Source organism: Pteronotus mesoamericanus, unplaced genomic scaffold (genome assembly GCF_021234165.1).
Source record: "Pteronotus mesoamericanus isolate MK-2021 breed Mesoamerican mustached bat unplaced genomic scaffold, CSHL_Meso_final contig_130, whole genome shotgun sequence".
Taxonomy (NCBI): Eukaryota; Metazoa; Chordata; class Mammalia; order Chiroptera; family Mormoopidae; genus Pteronotus; species Pteronotus mesoamericanus.
In genome coordinates, this window is record NW_026555060.1 from 6,982,405 (window position 1) to 7,003,622 (window position 21,218).

A 21,218-nucleotide genomic window follows, 5' to 3' on the forward strand; every position below is an offset into this window, starting at 1 on the left:
TTTAAAAGTTGAATCATAGAATTTTGGAAATAAAAGGAACTTTATGATTTAATCATTCACTTTATAACTAAGTGATCTGGAGGTTCAGGAAAGTGAATGACTATCCTGAGGCTACTAGGCTGGAGATTATCAGAGATTTAATGGGCTCCTAATTTCTAGCTCAATGTTCTTTATCTCATTCTCTATAATAATTTGTATTTTCTAGTTTTTTTCCAAATGAATGTTCATTACTGGTGCAAAAATACTTGAAGAGTACAACCATTTTGGTAAACATGGTAATTTTGCATGACACTCATATTGTTTTTGTATATGCCTTGTTATTTATTTGGCTAGTAAACTGATACAATATTTTTTCAAATTGTCCTTTTAAACGTGCTTTTTTAATTTTAATTTTTTTGTTTTTTTATGTTGTTCTAGTACAGTCGTCTCCATTTTCCTGACACCGCTTTACCACCACTCCACCTACACCCACCCCCCACCCTTATCCTACCCCTCCTTTGGCTTTTAAAAATGTTTTATTTGTAAATTATTTCGTGTGTATAGAAAAGTTTTAACAGAACAAACTCCCACATATCTTCGCCCAGCTTCCACAGGTATTACTATTTTATTATATTTGCCTCATGCTCTATTAGATATCCTTATTATTATTTATTTCTGAACCACTTAAGATTGTTGCAAATATTGCCCCTTAGTATTTCAGTGTGTATTTCCTAAAAACAAGTGCACTCTCCTGCATAAACACAGTATAACTATCAAAAATCAGGAAATAAGCAGTATACAATTCCACCATTTAATTCACATACATTATTAGGATAAACTTTATTAGGATAAAGTTGAACTTAAAATTCCCCTATCTTCTAATATTTAAAAGGTATTCAGTAATGACCCATCTTTTATTTTTTATATTGGTGATTTGAATATCTTTTGTTGTTGTTTTCTCTTGATAAATCTGGGTAGAGTTACTCAATTTTATTGATGTTTTGAAACATCAACTTTTGGCTTCATTGATTTTTCTCTATTAATTTTGTTTTATATTTAATTGAAATCTGCTCTTAACTGTCTTAACTTGCTAAGGAATCATTAATATTAATGATTGCTAGTCCAAATGAATAACTTTGGGTTTAACTTTCTCTTCTTTTTCAAGTGTCTTAGTATGGTTGCTGAGATCTTCGATTTGATATAAGATTTGATCTAAGCTTATAGATTTCTTTTTTTCCAGTTTTTGCTTTATATGCTTTAAAGCTCTCATTTGGTACAATAGTGTCCCTTTCTGAGCAGGGAATATGTTCTAACATACCCACTTGATGCCTGAAATCATGGATACTACTGAATCCTATATATATTATGTGTTTTTTTTCCTATGCATACACACCTATGATAAAGCTTAATTTATAAACTAGGCACAGTGAGAGATTGACAATAACTACATATTAAATAGAAAAATTATAACGATATGCTATGATACAAGTTATGTGAATATTGTCTATCTCTCTCCTTCTCTTAAAATATCTTGTTATACTTTACTCACCCTTTTTGTGATGATGTGAGATGATAAAATGCTTACATAATGAGATGCACTGAGGTAAATGATATTGGCATTGTGATATAGCATTAGGGTACTATTGACCTTATCACTATACATTAGGAAAATCAGCTGCTTCTGGTGATGCTGGATCATCAGGTCATGACGATGTTAATGCTGGATGTCAGGAGCAGGTGATGTCGACGGCTGCAGAAGTTTAGTATTTTCAGACTGCAGTTGGCTGTGGACAACTGAAACTACAGAATTGAAACTGTGGAAAACGGAGGACTACTGTATTTATAATTTTTTTATCTTCTTGATACATGAAACTTTATAATAATGAAAGATCCCTCTCTATCTGTAAAAATAGCACTTGTCCTCAAGTTTATTTTTTTATATTAATACCCAGTTGTTATTATTATTTACAAATAACATTTTGACAACTTTTACTTTCAGTGATTGTGTTTTCTTTTTATTTTCTTTATTTATTTTTAAAGAAAGGGAGGGAGAAAGAGAGGGAGAGAATCATCAATGGGTGGTTGCCTCTCACATGCCCCAATCTGGGAACCTGGCCTGCAACCCAGGCATGTGTCCTGACTGGGAATTGAACCAGTGACTCTTTGGTTCACAGGGCAGTGCTCAAACCACGGAGCAACACCAGCGAGGGCTGTGTTTTCTTTTTAAGGTCTTGTGGAGAGAAGATATTCTATATGCATGTGACAATCTCTATTGATTCAAGTCTTTTACATTTAATGTAATTATTGATGTGATTGCATTTATATCTGCTTTTTTACTATTTGCTTTAAATTCTCCCTCTTTCTTTCTGGAATTCCAATTGCATACATGGTAGACCATTTTAGTTCTTTTTATTTTTTTCCCTGTTCTTTTCATTGGAGAATTTCTATTGATTTATTTTAAGTTCACTGATTCTTTTTTTAGCCATGTTAGTGTCTGCTGTAGTTAATGTTATAGATTCTTCCTTAATTTCCAACTGTTCTGCTCTCTTTGGGTTATATACTCTCAAACTTTAAGCTCTCTGTGACCAAACTGTGCAGTTTGGAAATGTGCTCAGGTATGAAAAACATTAGACTTGGATTCTGCGTAGGTTTACCTTTCAAGAGGACCTCTCTCTGTGGTCTCTTGCTGTGTTTCTCACCATACTGTCAGCCAGGTATTTGGACAACTTATGCTCTGAATTCTGGTCTGTTTCCTCTATGATTCTTTTACTGTTAGGATTTCCCCCATTACATTTCTAGCTTTTTTTCCTGCTCTGAGCTTCAGTATGCGGCACTTTTACTCTGTATGCTTAGGGTTTTTCCCGACATCATTTCCTGTAGCTGTGGGTGTTGGTAGTGCTTTTGTATCAAAAAGTCACAAAGTCAAAATTTATATTCCTTTCAGTTATGGTTTTTAGAAGGGTAAACTCTTTCCTGCTCCTGTCTAGTTTTAAATGCTTTATAGTATATTTATAGTATATTTCTATATTTTGTTTTTCTTATTTTTATAAATATTATCTGTGGTGTATTTGCATGACCACATCACTCTTCAACCATTTACCCTCTCCAATATTTTTTAAATGGTGGTGTTTTATGGTGTGTGTTGCTTCTGTATTAATCCATGGCTTTCTGCTTTTCATCTTCTAAGATACTCAACATTTCTGTTTCTTATGTCATCTTTTATTGTTTTCCAAAATTTATTTATTTATTTTCTCTGTTATTCAGAAAATCTGAAATTGAGTAGAGGTAGCTGCAGATATTAAGTACCCCACATTTATCCAATCTTCTCAAAATTGGTTATTTGAATATTATGTGTCTCCTAAATTTTGCATTCATGAATCAGTTAATGAGTCCATGCAATCCAGACTAGTTAGAATTATATTTCTTTAAAGAATAAAGTTAGAGTAAAAAATTGATAATAGAAATAAAATGTTATTTAAATTTAGTTATTCAGGATACAGTTCAGATTTTTATTTTATTTTATTTTATTCTTTAGGTACATACAGTCTATTTAGTCTTGCTGTAAAAGTTTTTCTATAATATTTGGCTTTTCTACTCTTTATTTCAAATATATTTATAAGCCGCCTCTTCTTATTTTTTATTCTTAGTTGTGCTTTTCAGGTCTCATTTTCTCATCTAGTTATAAAGATAGAAACGAGACTTGGCATGTCCATGAACTAACTCCAGGCCTTGGTGATGTTGACTAAAACTCTGTATTATTTCTCCTGTCTCCAGTATACCTTACATACAGTAGATGAAGAGAGGCCAATTCGCTTAAGATTTCTAAACCTGAGCACTTCATTTGATGTAAATATTATAAGGAGACTGTCTAAAAAGGTATAGATATTTTATTTCTTTAGACCAGCTGGCTATATGTATAATATTTTATCTTTGTATTTTGGGGAAAAATTAACATTATTGTTTTAAATCTTTCTCTTGCTTAAACATTTTTCTTTTTATATAAATGCTTTTTAATGTAAGATATAGAGACCTTGCTCTTTAATAATCTTTTTTTTTTTAATTTCAAGATGTTTTTCAAGCAAGACTTGTAAGATAAGGTAATGTAAGATTTTTGAGAGAATTTAACAATTTGTTTACCACATGTAACCATGGTATGCCTCCTTGGTACATGGCTGTTTAATTGTTTAGAACGTCGGAATGAATTAAGATGTCTCAGAGTAAACTTCTGATGGTGTGATACCATTTAATCATTACAAATGGAAAAAATGATTGAGGAATGTGGCTTTTCTCTCAAAGCTTGATAGCCTGAAGATACCAATAATTAAGTTGAAAGAATATAAGAAAACAATGTAATATAGCAATGTTAAGAAATTGGACTAAAAGGAACTGTGAGCAGCGCTATTGGCACATAAGGCTGACTGAAATACAACAAATAAAAATCTTACTAAATTTTTCTTATGAGCTTTATTAAAAATAGAAAGCCATGGCTTGCTATTAAAGAAGGCTTGTGGATTTAGGTAACCTAATGGGTTAATATGGTTCACACAATTCCACAATATTCACCTTGAATTTGTGAGATTAATAAAATTCTTTATTCTTAAGAATCTTATACGGATAGTATTTCTACCTGTGCTGCATTTGTGGGTATTTTATAGTAGAGCTGAAGTAATGACATAGCCCTTTCTCCACATTGTAATGTCTTAGAAATAAGTTACCAAGTGAATCAAATGCTGTTTTTTAAAAAAAAATCACATAAAATTTATGTACTTGATATTTTCTCTATATATGTCAGTAATATTTACTGCAATACTTTCAAAGCATCCAATTAATATTCTCTACCAATGATGACTCATATAATTTTAAACAATATAAAAATTACGTTCAATATGAAGACTTGATTTTTCGGTATTATTTACATGTTTTCCTTATTCTGTTTTAACATTAAAAGATATAACTCTTAACATTACATATAACCCAGTTCTATTTTTATTTCAAGGTTCACACAGCTGCTAATCTGGAACTCTCGCTTGCTGACCTAGTCCTAGGAATCATGTTCTGACAATTGTGGAAATTAAATATCACTTTTAATTCTGAAATGAGGGTAATACAACCAAAAGTCAAGGTTTTAGCACTAAGAAATATACCTAACAAAATATGCTTCTGTAGTCTTTAAAAAACAACTACATAACTGATAATGTAAAAGTGGTTTCTCTTTCAGAGTTTTCATTATTAAAGTTTTTAAGAACCATGATGAATTCAATAAAAGGCAGTGGATGTGTTTATGCTCATTTCCTCCCTCCCTCCCTCCCTCTAGATCTTATTGTCCTCCTCTTGATTTTCTCATTCCTCCTCCTTATTCCTCATATTACAAAACGGATACCATTTGCAAAAAGAATGATGACACTAATCACACAATTACTAAAAAACTAGTCTATGACCTTTCTTAAAAAAATTATAATCAGAGATCTTAAGACAAAGAAGAAGGTCATAATAATTGTATAATAGGAACAATTCCTCCATGAAGCATAAAAGGCTTTTTATGTAAAATGATGCTAGGGGTTTAGTTAAAATTGTCCAAGGAACTGTAGCTAGTGATTGAACTCTTATGTCTTTGACATGCTTTAATGAACGCACAGTCTGGTAGAAGCAGTTCCCCACTGGTTTGTATTGACACATTTCCCACATGTACAGAATAATTTTCAGTCATTTTGTTCTATTGATTTATTTTATTCCATTCCCCTGTCACTATCACAATAACTTAATTGTTATTATTACTGTATATCATGTCTTAACACTTGGTTAGCTTCTTATTTCTTAATCAGACTTCCTTTCTAATCATATTTTAATTAGGTCTTTAGCATATTTTTGTTATCTTCTTAAAAAAATATATATATATATCAACCCCATTGGCATTTTGACCAGGAGTACATTAATTGCATAGATTGCTTTGGGTAAAATGAACAACTTTATAGTCTCAGTCTTCCTCTTTAGGATGAAGCATAAATATTAATTATCTTTATCTGTGTTATCTTATATACTTCTCTTTCTTCATAGAAGTTCTATACATTTCCTGACAAAATTATTCCAATGTATTTTATGATTTTTTTCCCTACCATACCACATTGCATCTATACTAATGCAAATATCATTATATAATTTCTTATTTTTAAAATAGCTGCTGTCCTAAAATTAAAAAAAATTCACTAATATTGATGAATATCAATTAATATTAGAGTAACTAGTCAAATATATTATTTAGAATATAATTTATTTTGAGTAGTATTTTTAATTATTGTTATTATTTAATATAAAATTTAACTCATCCTTAAACTATTCTTAAGCTAAAAAGCTATTGGCATGTTGTTCTGGATTTGACATGCTGTGTCCTCACATTTGCTCCATACCTCAGTCTACTCAGAAGCTTCTGTTTGGTCCTTGGTCTTTTTCTAGTACAATAGGTTGCTCAGGGAAGAGACTTCAACATTTTAAAGGGTCTTTACCTTTTTCTAGGTGATGAAATAGCAAGGCAAATGGGTTCCCCCTAGTTACAGGAATATTCTGAGGAGGACACAGATTAGAACTCTTTTTTTCATTTTAGCTCATTGGTTAAGGAATGAATAAACACAGTTGTTTCCTTTAGTAACATTTTGCTAAACATAAAACTAACCAATTGAAATATAAATGCATTTTATCTTCTTGCATCATGCTGATAAATCTTGCATCTTAAGTATTCTTTTTAGTGTAAATAATTCTTGTTGGCATAAGGCACATGGTCAGGAGAATAACGGTGTGGGACAGTGTAAGACCTGTGTGTTCTGCCTCAGCTAAAGCTGTAGACGATTTTGTGTGTGTGGATGTTTTTTTTTAAATGTATGAGAACAGATATCCAGATTTCTGATTCAACTATCTATGTCATCCCCAAGGAGACCAGGCCTTCGGGACCAGCAGTCCTAAGTGTAATGCCTGTCAAGTCTGTAGGTATAAAGTGATTTCTATGTGCTGCTTGTGGAATCACTTTGTTTCTTCCTGATCATATATCATTTAAGTTGGCTGCCATTTTCTAAAACTACAGACTATACAGACTTCCACTGGGGAGAGAGGAAGAAACAGGTTGAAGAAAGGTGAAAAAACCTGAAATGTTTTAACAATTTTAGGGATATATATTAATCTAGGGAAAAGCTGAAAATAAGAACTGAAGGTATAATTTTCAATGTTTTCCTCTAAGGCTACTCCGCACAATTTATTTGGATATCCAATTATATACTTCATGCTGAAGGCTTAAATTATAAAGGTATTTAGTATGTTCAAAGAATGAGAGTTTTATAAATTAGTATAAGAAGCTGTCAATGAAATGACTTTTAAAACTTCTTTTAAAATGATTAAGTGGTTTATGTGTCTTGAGTTAAAATTAAAGTCTGATCAATTGCAATTTTCCATCCCTACTCAAATCCCTAAAGATAATGGAAAAGTTACAAACATAAATAAATCAAACAATGTGGTACTTGATTTTGACTGAATGTGTCACTGCTTGAATCCCCCTCTCTTAGTTATGCTACAACAGTTCCACTGAAGAAAAATTTATTAAATGTTTCCTTTAAAGCTCAACTTATCTGACTTCTGAATTTTGGAATTTTTTTCCCTCTGTTTACTTGAAACTGAAGAATATACTTTACTGAAACTCAAAGTTTCATTAAACAAGAATTTCTTATGACTTAACAGCCATACATGCAATTATTGACAGTATATTTTTGGGAGAAAGTTTGATTTTTGTCTAATGCTTTAGAAGTCATATATCAACATCAGTGACCACCAGTCTCTAAGGCAGTCACAGCTCTTAGAACTTTCTCCATCTCTTATTCTTTCTCCCTGTTACCATACTGTTTGCTTTAGCATCATCACTGTTCCCCAAATGCAGGTGGTAAATTTAACACTAGAAACTTTTCAAAGTTTGCTTCAATTCTTAATTACAGATATTCACACAAAAATGGATCTCTGTTGACTATTCAATTAGGCTGACTTTTAACTTTTTTTGGTCATTTAATTTTAGAGTGGTGTTATTTTTCCCTACATATTTTAAATTAATGTAGTCTGGAAATTTAATGCAACTATACTAAAGGGAATTGAACCCCACGAACCTGAAAGGAGGTAATTTAGAGTGAATGTGAAGAATATTGTCAAAGAGTAGGTTCTAAATAAGAGAGGGGCATTCAAGCAGTGACCATTGTATTTCCATGATAATTACATGTGTATCTTCAGTAAATTAAGGAGTAACAGAATTCAAGCCATTGATAAGTTTCAGGCATGTTTTATGTTTTCTTCTTATCAGTGAGTACTAGGTTGAAATAAATTGTGAACCAGTCACTGTGTAGCTAAGAGATGTCATAATCTGCAGGAAAGGATTAAGAAGTGCTGGTTGCAGAGAAACATTCTGTCAGACATGAAGCATTTGCTTGGCCATTTTCCTTCTGAGTTCTTTTCCCTGTGTGTTAACACAACCCTTCTTCTGTTCCCTCCCTCACTTATGTCTTCCCACTTTTACATCACTGCTAGAAGGCCCTTTTGCCTGCCAGGAAGGCAGACTGGCCAGGCAGCCTTGCGGCTGGCAGGAGCGAGCACTCACTCAGCTCTGGAGAGCCTGGCCAGCTGCGTCACCTCTGACCCCTCATCTGCTGGCCTGGAAACTTTTGCTCCCATGGGAACTTCGGACAGGGTTCTGCTGCATTGCACTGGATTCTGTGTCGCCCCCTTAACAGCATCCACTGAGGAAATGAAGCTGAGAAAGGCATTTATTGTATAGTACAAATTTAATGTACCAGCTCTCTGCTCTTGGCAATGGTACTTTAAATGGCAGATGGTCTCTACCAAAGTATCATCATCAGATTACTGAGAAAACCTTTTATTAACATGAAGTCAATACATTTAAGATTTAAATATTTTAATCACTTACGTACCTCCATAGGGGGCAACAAAGCAAGTGATTAACTCTTGTTACATCCTAACCTCATGTATTCGATTAATAGAAATAAGTATAACTTTTTAAAAAATGAAATGATTTCTAAAGCATTGGATTGACCTTAATTATGTGCTTTTTGTAAAATTAAAAGTGGGGTGTATAGTTTAAAATTACAATTTCTCAGTCTATTTCTTCCCCTCAGCTCCTTTCTATATTGCCTTGAACTTCCTGAAATATGGGAAAAATCTTTTTTCTCAGAAGATAATAGAAACATAAATTTGCCAGAAAGACAAGGACAAATGTGGACCTGAAAGCAAAGTTGCTGACTGCAGGAGAGGAGGAAAAAATAAACAAACAGAAAATAAGCAAACTTATTTTCTTCTTATCATTTAACTAAAACATTTGGGGCAGTGGGACCCATAATTACTTGAGCAGTGTAGTATGATTTTATTTTCCATGTTGATTAAAAATTGTGTTTTTGCTTAATATCTAGAACAGTGAGTATGTTTCACAATTTTCTACCTGATTTTAGGTACTTTTAGAGTGATAAGTCTTGGATATTTTTGTTTTATTTTATTTTGGTTTTCATAGTTATGAAGGCTGCAAACTCCTTGGCCAATATGAAGTACTTATGATGAGGACGGGCTCTCTCCCTCCACCGTGTATTACTTGGCACTCCCAGATATTTATGTCAGGGTGTAGTAGCGTTGGAGAAACAGCGCCATGTGGCAAATGCCCTCAATTTTAGACAACTTGAAATTATAGCACAAGAGGACGAATTCATAATTTTTCATAAGCATATAATTTAAAAAATACAGTGCCTATACTTATTCAGAGGAAATGGGATTTTAAAATCTTTTAATGTTTTAGTATAGCTAAACACTGTGACCTATGACCTTGAAATGTTAATACTACTGGAAAAAACTGCATAGGATAATTTTGAAGATTAAATGAATTGTCATGGGGATTTATACATTTGTTCAAGTAGCATTATGAGGCATAAGACCCAAGTACATTACATTGTAAGAGGTCTTTTGTTTTATTGCTCTGTCCCATTTTTAGTTACATTTAGAGAGCTAAACTGAGCTGTGTGCTATAGGCATCGTACTCTCCAGAAGGAAAGATAAAGCAAACGGACCTGCTTTAAAGTGCATGAAGGATTTTAGACATAGACTTCTACTATCTGGATATATTTCCTGATTTGTGTAATTAAACACTTTCAATGATCTACATTCTGCAATTTTATATACTTGCTTGGTACCAGTAATTAAGTAATGTGTGGTAGTGCTAATAGTGATGGGAACTCTGATATGTTCCGGAATATTCTTTTTTCACCAAGGGGGAACCACATTCCTGCCTATTATGACAGCATGAATGGCCAAACAGCTAAGATGACTCTCCCACATTTACTCATGGAGTAAAGTCATAATTTAGGTGGGTTACAAATTTATAGATAGCAACATTATATTTGAAAATCCATTTACTTTTTACCTAAATTTTGAAAGTAGATGAGGGGTATTTCTCCAAGATACAATCCCTAGGATTTTCTGTAATTTACTTTTAAGATGTCCCATGTTTCTAGGCTACCAGCCCCTCAACCCCAAAAAACCCCTCTAACTTTCTGATATAAATAATAAACAACAAAATTTTCTTCTAGAAAGAGATTATGGCGTTTTGAGATTTTGGGTATGTCAGTGAAGACATAATAAAAATACTAAATCTTTACAAATAATTTGTTACTATGGAGAAGCAATTTACTTTTTAAGATGTTTATTTTAAATTATGAAATATTTAAAGATAAAGTTCCTTAATGTAAGATATCTATAAGCCCACCGCCGTGATGAAACAGATATCAACGTTTTGCTAAAACTACTACAGAATTCTATTTTTAAAGCCATAAAACATGCATGCTAAAAAGACTCCCCTATCCATTTCTCCCCCTCTTCTCTCCAGATACAGCACCACTAGGCTGATGTTGGCATAAACCGTCGCCATTGCGTTTTCCCTTTTTACTGCATATGTGTGTATCCTGAAACATTTTATACTGTTTGCTTTGGCTGTTTTGAAAATTTACATAATTGACATCATTGATTTAATTTTAGCAGTATTAAATATAGTTCTATTATTTTAGTTACGGAGGCTTTTGTAATACAGCCATTCTTGCTCATCTGATTTGAAAATACATCTTGTGAGAATTTTAATTCAGATCATGTTAAATTTACAGATTAATTGAGGGAGATCTGACACCTTATGAAATAATAATGACAATAATAACAACAATCATAACCTCAAAACAGTACTTGTGCAGTCAGACAGTACTCCGTTTATTCTTAAAATAGGTCTATAGGTTGGTATTTTTATTATTCCTATTTTATTGAGGGAATTGAGAAGTGGAGAGGGTTCATAATTCACTCACACTCACATGGAAAGTAAGTGACACAGCCAGGATTTGAATCCAGAGGTTATTTTCTACATCCCTACACAATGTTTTCTCTCCTTGTTCAAATTTCCTGCTTGTCTTCCAGGAGCACTTTATATAGATCTGATGCATTTCTTGTAAATGTATTTCTTATTGTGGCAGTTACTGTGCCCTTGTAACACGTTACCCCCAAATTTAGTGGCCTAAAGTAATCATTTTATTAAGCTCATGAATTCTGTGGGTCAGGAATTCAGACAAGCATGGCAGGAATGATTTACCTCTGCTGCACCATGTCTGAGACTTTAGCTGGGAAGTCTTGACAGCAGTAACTTGATGGCCAAGAGCAGGAATCATCTGGAGGCATCTGCACTCACTGTCTGGCAATTGATACTGGCTGTTGTCCGGGACCTCATCTTAGGCTGTTGGTTAGAGCACCACTCCCTCCATGTGACTTGTGCTTCCTCACAACTTGGTGCCTCAGTATTGTTAGTCTCCCTGTGAGTGTCCAGGCAGAGTCCAGGGGAAGCTGCATCACCTGGTTTCAGAAGTCAGGCTCCCCTGACCTCCTCAGTTTTTTTAAAAAAATTGTGTACATGAAGGTTCACTCGGTGGCCACATATCCACCAGGTGTCATGCAGAATAGTCTCACTGCCCTAACATATGTCTTGTGCTTCATCTCTTCAGTCCATCCTCTTTCTCCTGAACCCTGATCTTTGTGTTGTCTCTATAGCTTTCCCTTTTCTAGAATGTCATGCAATTATAATTGGAATCACGACCACTGATCTTTTTTACTATCTCTATAGTTTTTCCTCTTCCAGAATATCATATAATTATAATTACCTCATTTCTTTTTATTGCTAAATAATATTCAGTTGTGAGGTTATGCCATGCTTTTTTTTAATCCATTCACCTATTGAAAGATATTTTGTTTGCTTCTAATTTTGGGAGATTATGGTTAAAGCTATAAACATTCATTGGAGGTTTTTCATGGGTATGATGTTTCAAATGGGCAAATATCTGGGAGTGATTGTCAAATTGTGTAGTAACACTATGCTTAGTTTTGTAAGAAAGTGCCAAATTGTCTTCTAAAGTGGCTGTCTCATCTTAACACTTTTTAGAGAACAAGTGTTTTAAACAGTTTTCCCAAACTGCCTTTGTGACAGAGTAAGTCCTAGAACGGTGGTGCAGTGGCCACTGCGCAGGCTGTGGAATTGTAGTTCTTGGTGTCAAGTTTCAATTCTATCATTTACTAAGTGTGTGCCTTTAAATATATTGGATAATCTCTCTGTGCCTCAGTTTCCTCCTCTGTAAACTGAGTATGGTATCTCCCAGGTGTTGTGAGGATTAGATAGCATGAGTTTGACATAGAGTAATATGTTAGTTATTATTGTTATTGTCCCTTTTCCACTAATGCTTTGCTTTAGATTTATTTGATAGGACTTTCCTGCTGGACCTTATGTCCCTCCTTTCCCCCAGCCACTCAGGGGAGCAACCAAGTCCTTATTCCTAAAGTTTAGGTCCTGCTTATGGGGATGAAGGAAGGGCTGTGGCAGGAAAGGCGTAATAGCTTTTCTTTCAGAGCCATTAAAGGAATTATTTGGATTAGTCAAGAGTGGAACCCACTCTGGAGGAGCTTGAGTGTAGAGTGCTGAAACACAGAATAGAGTTAGAGCTGGGGGTGTGTCCACCACCCCACCTCTGACTGACCTATACAAGGTTTCTGTGTAAGTCAGAAAAAGGTTCACTCTGTGGGGATGCAGCCCAGAGCTAAGACAAAATGCTTAGCCGAGGGAATGGGCTAGATTCCAGTTCTCCCACCTACCACCTAAGCTGGTTTCTGCTCTGCAGTGCACACACTATACAATTTAAGTGTTGCCTCTGCCTGGGGTATGAGGGCAAATTCTGGAGGTTCCATATAGGATAAGAGCATGGGCGAAGTCCATTGGAGCGTAGGGTCTCAGAAGTTCTTGGGCATGCATCCCAGGGAATTGCTGTGGGATAACAGGAAAGGAATGAGTTGCCAAGCACCAGGTTTTGGGAGAGAATGATGTTACCATCAAAAACCATCGATCAACAGGAGGACCATGATGTCCTAGCAAAAAAAAATGTAAACACATGAGAAAATTGCAAACAGAACCACAAACTGGACAGATAGTGGAAAACCAGTATCTGACCAAGCATTGAATCACTAAATGAAGAAAGGTAAAGTTGGCTCTAAATGGAAAGACTTCTTCCATGATACCTCTAAGTGTTTAAGACTCTCTTATGACCCCAGAAAAACAAAAGGTACCCCAAAGAGTGATTGATTGGCATTCTCGTAGACTTCAGAAGGTGACAGTATATGATTTGGAAAACAAAGGTTCACGGGAAGTTTCTTTCACCCCAGCATTACACCTTGCTGTAAGTAAGGATCACCTTGCATTGCAGATGCCTGCACAGACCAGCTGAATTCTACCTGAACTCTCATTTGGCTTTCTCCAAAGTATTATTTCTGAGTTACTAGAATCCTTCTGTAAGCTTCTTGCTCAGTGGGAGGTGTAATGCAAATATTTTGAGATGAATCACCTCCCTTTATAAATGATTTCTTAATATTTTAACTTTCTAGTTGGGAGCCTGTCAAAACAAGGGTTGTCTCCTGGATTGTCAGGAGATGGAGAGGCACACATAGGGTGTCTCTTCTATAAGGTAATCAGACATCCAGCTTTGGCTGAAAGGGTCAGGAATCCTATTATTCCCATAATCTATTTTTAGTTCTATTATGTAAATTTTTAATGGGAAAGTATAATTTCATTTTAGTCAAAGGTCCTTTACAATTAAAAAAAATTATGTGTGGGCATTTATTTCCAATTACATTGTCAGGGCAAATATTTGTTGTTATATTCACAGTTTAGTGCCCTTTTTAACAGTGGAGGGGTAAGAGTCTAGCGTGCTATTGGTCCCATATAGCTTTTTTTTTTAAGATTTTATTTTATTATTTATTTTTATTGAGAGGGAAAGGGAAGGAGAAAGAGATGGAGAAAAACATCAATGTGTGGTTGCCTCTCAAGTGCCCCCTACTGAGGACCTGGCCTGCAACCCAGGCATGTTCCCTGACTGGGAATCCAACTGGAGACCTTTTGGTGTGCAGCCTGGCACCCAATCCATTGAGCCACAACAGCCAGAGCCAATATAACTTTTTGCATAAATCTTTAAATGCATCCCATAGAGAAGGTATCCAGGAGTCCTGATATTGTACAGGAAACTGTTAAGCAGGGACATATAAAGGTTATGAAAACTGTTAATTCTCTCCATTTGTTTGATTTACCTCTGGGGGCAAGAGTATAACCCCCATATATCCCATAATTTATACATTTTAATGACACATGAGCCTAGTATATTAATTAAAAAGTTAGTTTGATTATGCTGCATTCTCTCATCACTATGAAAAATCATGTCTTCTTACATGGACGTTTTGATATTAGAAGTGATTTCTCACCACAACATGCAGACTCAGCCTTTTTAAGTAAACATGCTGCTTAATACATACTAGCTTTTACATCTGTACAATATTGATACAACATCTAACACAGCATATGAGGTGCGTAGAAATTTTCATGTAATCTTGTAATCTAAATGTAAGTAGGTAATATTCCTTGAGCACGTATTTGGGACTGATTCCCAAATAGGACCCTTTTGGGGACATTACAGAGAAACGCTTTGTACACAATTTCAAAACTTAATCATTCAGCATTGAGCAAATGATACTGGAGAGTTATTATATTTGTTTGAAAACCCACCTGTTCTTACCGAATAACACAACATTTTAATGGACATGTTTTGAAACACTGAGAAGAATGTTTGAAAGTTTCATTTACTATATTTTGTCTGCTTGCAACTTCACTTTAATTCACTCTTATAAAGCTGAGTCATCCATGCAAAACAGATCTCTTTTCCCCAGTATAATTCATGCAAATAGATGTCTGTGAACTTTTAGGGAAAGTAAAAATTAGCTAGGCTAGGAAGATACAGAAGGATATACAGGGGTAGGGAAAAGTAGGTTTACAGTTGGAATACAAATAAATAATACAATAATTAATAAATAATAGAACAAGAAGTAAACTGTTTTGTGTAGTCACAACTGTAAGCCTCCTTTTGCCAACCCTGTATATTCAGCCAAAATAACATTGAAGAAACCATAGATATGCGAGAGGACACATATACTTAAGAAGCACAAACTATACTTCAAACTCTCATTTTGAAAATCTTTTATAAAGGAAATCAGTAGTGAATTCAAGACTCTGATAAAGAGTTCTGGATTAAAAGAAACAATTTTAACTTCCAATACCACTTGTGATTCATTCAGTCAATAATTCTTTAATGAATAGTATGCGTCGGACATTGTGCCAAATTCTAGGAATCCCATAGTAAACAAGGCCAAGTCCCTCTCTCAAGATATCACAATCTAGTAGTGGACATAGAAAGAATCCTACAAAAACCTCCAGACCTTACCATCTCTTAGATGCAAATAAAGTTGTGTTAACCTTAATACCTCAATTTGTCATGATGCTTTTTGACTCAGACCTACATAACTAGTGGAACGCTGTTCTTCTCAGCTTCCTAAGTTACCTGAGAATTCCCAAGGGTCTCTCATCTGTGCTCATGGAATCCTTTCGTGCAGGGCTCCCCAACCCCCAGGTCATGGACTGATATTGGTCCATGGCCTGTTAGGAACTGGAGTCTCACAGCAGGAGGTGAGTGGTGGGTGAGCAAGCAAAGCTTCACCTGTATTTGCAGCTGCTCCTCATCACTCGCATTACCACTTGAGTTCTCTGCCTCCCGTCAGATTAGCGGCGGCATTTAGATCCTCATAGGAGCGTGAACCCTGCTGTGAACTATGCATGTGAGGTACCTAGGTTGCGCGCTCCTTATGAGAATCTAATACTGATGACCTGAGGGGGAGTTGAGGGGATGATTCTAGCGCTGAGGAGTGGCTGCAAGTACAGATTATCACTAGCAGAGAGGTTTGACTGCGCAGAGACCATAATACATCAGTTGCTTGAGGACTCATATCTAAACCCTATCCGTGAGTGGCAAGTGACAATTAAGTTGCATCTGGCAGCAGGCTATAAAGCCACCTCTCCACTCCGCCCCCCGCCCCCGGCCACCCTGCCCCTGGCTGGGGAAAAATTGTCTTTCATGAAACTGGTCCGTGGTGCCAAAAAGGCTGGGGATTGCTGCTTTAGTATTCTCCTTTAGGCTTCTCTGAAGACACTTCTGGCTGGTGCCTGACACCGTCACTGCTAGAGGCACCTGCATGTGAATGCTACCCACCAACATTCCATTTCACATATTCTCAACCCTGCAAAAGCCTTGAGCCACCACAATGTTGCCACTGGGCTGGTGTGATTCACTACTCTTCAACGGGGTATAAAACATGCCCCAAGCCCTACCTCTGTATTGTGCTTTGTTACCTGAACTCCCAAACATGCTCCTTATGCCCCAGGGCTCACAGAGTCCTGTCAGATCCAGTCCCTGGGACAGGCTGGGGAAGAGATGCACTTACCTCCCTCTCTTTCCTGTCCCTGCTGAAAAAAAATTCTTCTCTTGGATTTGTCCCCCAATACAAATAAATCACACAAATAAATGCCTGCAAATCTCTAGTTAATAATTGAGCATACACAGAAACATTTTACTTTGTAAATAAACAGGTAAGTACAATAGACTATAATAAAAGTTATACCAGAGTTCATTTACCATATTTTGGGGGGTACACATAGGAAGTGTGCTGAACCGAAACTCAGGGAAGTGAGGGCGGAGGGCTAGAAGATGCCCTGGAACATATGACGATGAAGCTGAGGATCTAAGGATGAGTGATAATTAACATACTAAGAGGATGCATAAGGGTGTGTATGCAGTTAAAATAGTGTTTATGAAGGTCCAGGAGTGAGTGGATACATTTATTTAAGGAGCCCTTATTCTTCCTGTCTCCAAAGGCCCAGTCTAGACATCATTCATAAAGCCTTCCCCTTTCACTTCTCATCCATCATATTTATACCCCCTTTTTGCATTTCTTATATCCAATCTTCTATTATAATTATTTGTAAGCCTATCTATCTCTCATTATTAGTTCATTGTGGGTTCTGCTAATTTTTATATGCCTTCCACATTAATAACCACAATGATTTGCATATAACAGGTGTTCAATTAAATGCAAATATGCTCAAAGTGGCTAAGTGTGCTTGGGAAAAATAGATATATTTTTCAAGAACTAACTGGCCTCAAATGATTCAAAGAAATAGATGTGATAGAAAACACACTGGTTCTAGATAAAAAGGAAAGGCTGGACAAGATTTTACTTATCTGTTAGAGTAATTTCTTAATGGTTAGTGTTACCAGTGCATTTGTGAAACAGTGATCAAAAAATAATCACCCAGTTCTTTATACCCCACTTCTCAACTTATTAATACTAAGTATTTATCTCTGCCAGGCACTGTTTTTATTTAAAAAATTAATGAGATAAATGATTCATACAAAAAATACATGATATTTGCATAAAACTTAAAGCTTAATAAATGCTTATGTATCTGTCACATAGCTTAAGAAATAGAACATAACTAAATATTACAATGAAAAGTTTGTGGCCAAATGGCAAGTGAACATGGGCTTCTGATTCCTCCCTCAGCTCTGGGGAAATTTTAGAACTAAGAACAAAAATTATAGATATAATTAGCATAATGGGCTGGAGGAGACCAAAGGAACATACCAACATGCTGTAGCTAGCACTAGTCTCATAGGGGAGAAAATTTCAATGGGTCCTAAGGTAAATCCAGCTAACATTAGAGCACATACAGAAAATATAACATAAATGGAATAAGAATGGAGGAAACAGGGCAAAGAAAGTACAGAAAATGGAAAATATTTGAAAAATTTATAGCAGTAGTAGCTCCTAAAATGATAGAGTATACAAAAATATACATGCGGTAACTTGGCAAATTAAAGTTAGAGATGTTAAGATTTGATTAAAAATATCCAACCACATAGTCTCCACAAGAGTGCCAATTTTAAACAATATCAAGGAATATATAGGTCAATACGAAACAAGGGAAAGCTGAGGTTAACAATCTTAAGTTTTGACAAAATAGAATTTAAGGCAAAAAATATAATTGACTAAGAAGCATATTGTACACTAAATTAAGGAAGAATAGACAATGAAGAACAACTATATTCCCATCTGTAAAGCCTAGGAGGTATGTGGATATAAAAAGAAGAGCATATTAACTACAGCTTTCAAGTGTACACCGTGACCTTCACTGATTACATCCCTTTTCTTGATTCCCCCAGACGTAACTACTCCAAACTTTGTGTTTATCATTTCTGTATTAGTTTTCTATTACTTCATAACAAATTACCAACCCTAGTGGCCTAAACAACACCCATTTATGATCTTACAGTTTGTGTGGGTCATGGACTGGGGCAGGCAGGGCTTAGCTGGGTCTTCTGCTCAGTCTCACACAGCTGCAGCCAAAGCGTCCATTGGACTCTCTTCCTCATCAGAGGCACATGTGGGGAAAGATCCAGCTCCAGCTCCCTCAGGTTGCTGGCAGAATTCGCCTTCTTGTGCTTGTAGGGTGGAGGTTCCTGTTATCTTGACTGTTGGCTTGGATCCTCTTCCTTTCGAGAGTTCCATTTCACATAGACTTTGTCATGGATCCTCTCACAGCATGTCAGCTTACTTCAGAGCCAGTGAGAGAATGTCTCACTTTAGTCTAATGTGGAGTCTTCTATCATGCATTGTAATCATGGGAATGGCATCCTATCACCTTTGCCCTAGTCACAGATTCCATCATATGGTAGAGGCGGAGCTTATACAATGATGTGGCTCATCAGGAGTTACCTTAGGGTGTGTCCCAGTTTTCATTGACTTTATTATTTTTTTAACCATACATATATGTATCTTAAAATAGATATTGTTTAGTTCTTACGTTTTTTTGAATTTTATATCAATGGAATGATCCTATGTATGCTACCGTGCAATTTGCTTTCCCACTTAATATTATTTTTTGATTCATCCATGTTGATAGGTCTCATTGTAGTTCAGCCACTTTCATTACTATTCATTACTATTATAGTAGTATATGATAATACTGTCACAAAATTGATTTATCATTCTACTGATGAAAATTTGTCTATTTCTAGTTTTTGCTGTGATGAATAATATTGCTGTGAGAATTCTTGTTCATGTTCCTGCTGAAAATGTGTAAGACCTTCTCAAGGATTATAATCTGTTCTTTATCAGTGACCAGAGTAAGTAGTCTTTTAAACACATAAATTAATTTAAATCCTCCCATGACATCTTATACTTTGAAACCAAAGTCCTATGTGCTCTGGCCTCTGTCCACGTCTGTGACCTCATGTTGGACTAAGTTTACCTTTGCCCACTATGTTCTACAACATATTTCCCCCCCTCAAGTATGCAAAATTTTTCATTCATTCTTGTCCTCAGGCTTTTGTACCTCTTACTAGAGTGTTCTTCTTTTTTTGCTTTTTGAAGATTTTATTTATTTATTTTTAGAGAGAGGGGGAGGGAGAGAGGGAAAACATCAATGTGTGGTTGCCTCTCAAGCGCCCTCTACTGGGGACATGGCCCACAACCCCAGCATGTGCCCTGATTGGGAATCAAACCAGCGACCTTTTGGTTCACAGGCCACTGCTCAATCCACTGAGACACACCAGGAAGGGTAGAATGCTCTTTGTGGCCTTTGAATGTTCACTGCACCTGATCGTGCATGATTCAGCTCAGATGGCATCAGAGTGGTCTTTCCAAGCTACTACATCCAAAGTAGCTTCCCTTTCATTCTCAATCCCATAACTCTATTTAAATTATTTTTGTAGAATCTATCACTATGATAGTTTTCTTTTATTTATTGATGTCCTGTTAATCTCTTTTATCTCCCCATTTTGAAGGTAGTAGCTCACTCTCCCTGAGGGGAGAGCAGGAGTTGATTCTACTACTGATTCACATACACCCAATACCCAGCCAAGTGTCTGGCACATATAAGTTCTCAAAAGTGTTATAGCAAATGAGTAAAATAAAAAGCTGTGTAATTAGAATTTGCAAAATCCAGTAGCATAGGAAAAGGTAAAAATGAGTATGAAACAACTTTTCTACAAACTGCAGGTGGGCCGAGAGGGTCTGTCTGTCAAGTGTTTGTCTTACTTGTTAAGGAATGTTGCCAGGCACCAAAGTAAAGAGTCTCTTTCAGACAGTTTGATTTCTAGACTAGGAATAAATGACATAACAATGCCGAATGGGTGGGTCTGGGGAAGGGTTGGGAAATGCTGTCTTTGCAGGCCAATCACTGGGTGTTTAGTTGTTGACAGCCTTACTGGCTCACTAATTAGAACTGTAAAATTTCAGGTGAGTGACAGTAGCTTATACGCTAATTCTGCATTTAACAGCTGCAATTGCTGGGCAACTAATGCTATAATTGATGGATGCTGCCAATTGCTGAGATGGATGGAAATTAATACATAAATTACCATTGTTAGAGGTCATGATCACATTTTCAGCTGCATCCAAAAAGCAGTATTTATATTGCCTTATCAATAAAGCTGTTAATATAATTTTTGGGAACAAACATGCCATGTATGCCTTGGGTGTTGAATATCATAAATATAGATATAAACATGTACATTAACTTTTAAATTTCAACCTGTAATGTATTCAAGTTCCATTCCACCTCTCAACTAACAGCCCTTGAAGAAAAACACAAAGAAAAATAAAATCTTTAAACAGATAATTACTTAAGGAAAAAAATTGTTTCACAAAGGATTGATTTTTTTTCCGAACTCTTGTAATTATTGAACATATATCATTAGTTAAAATAA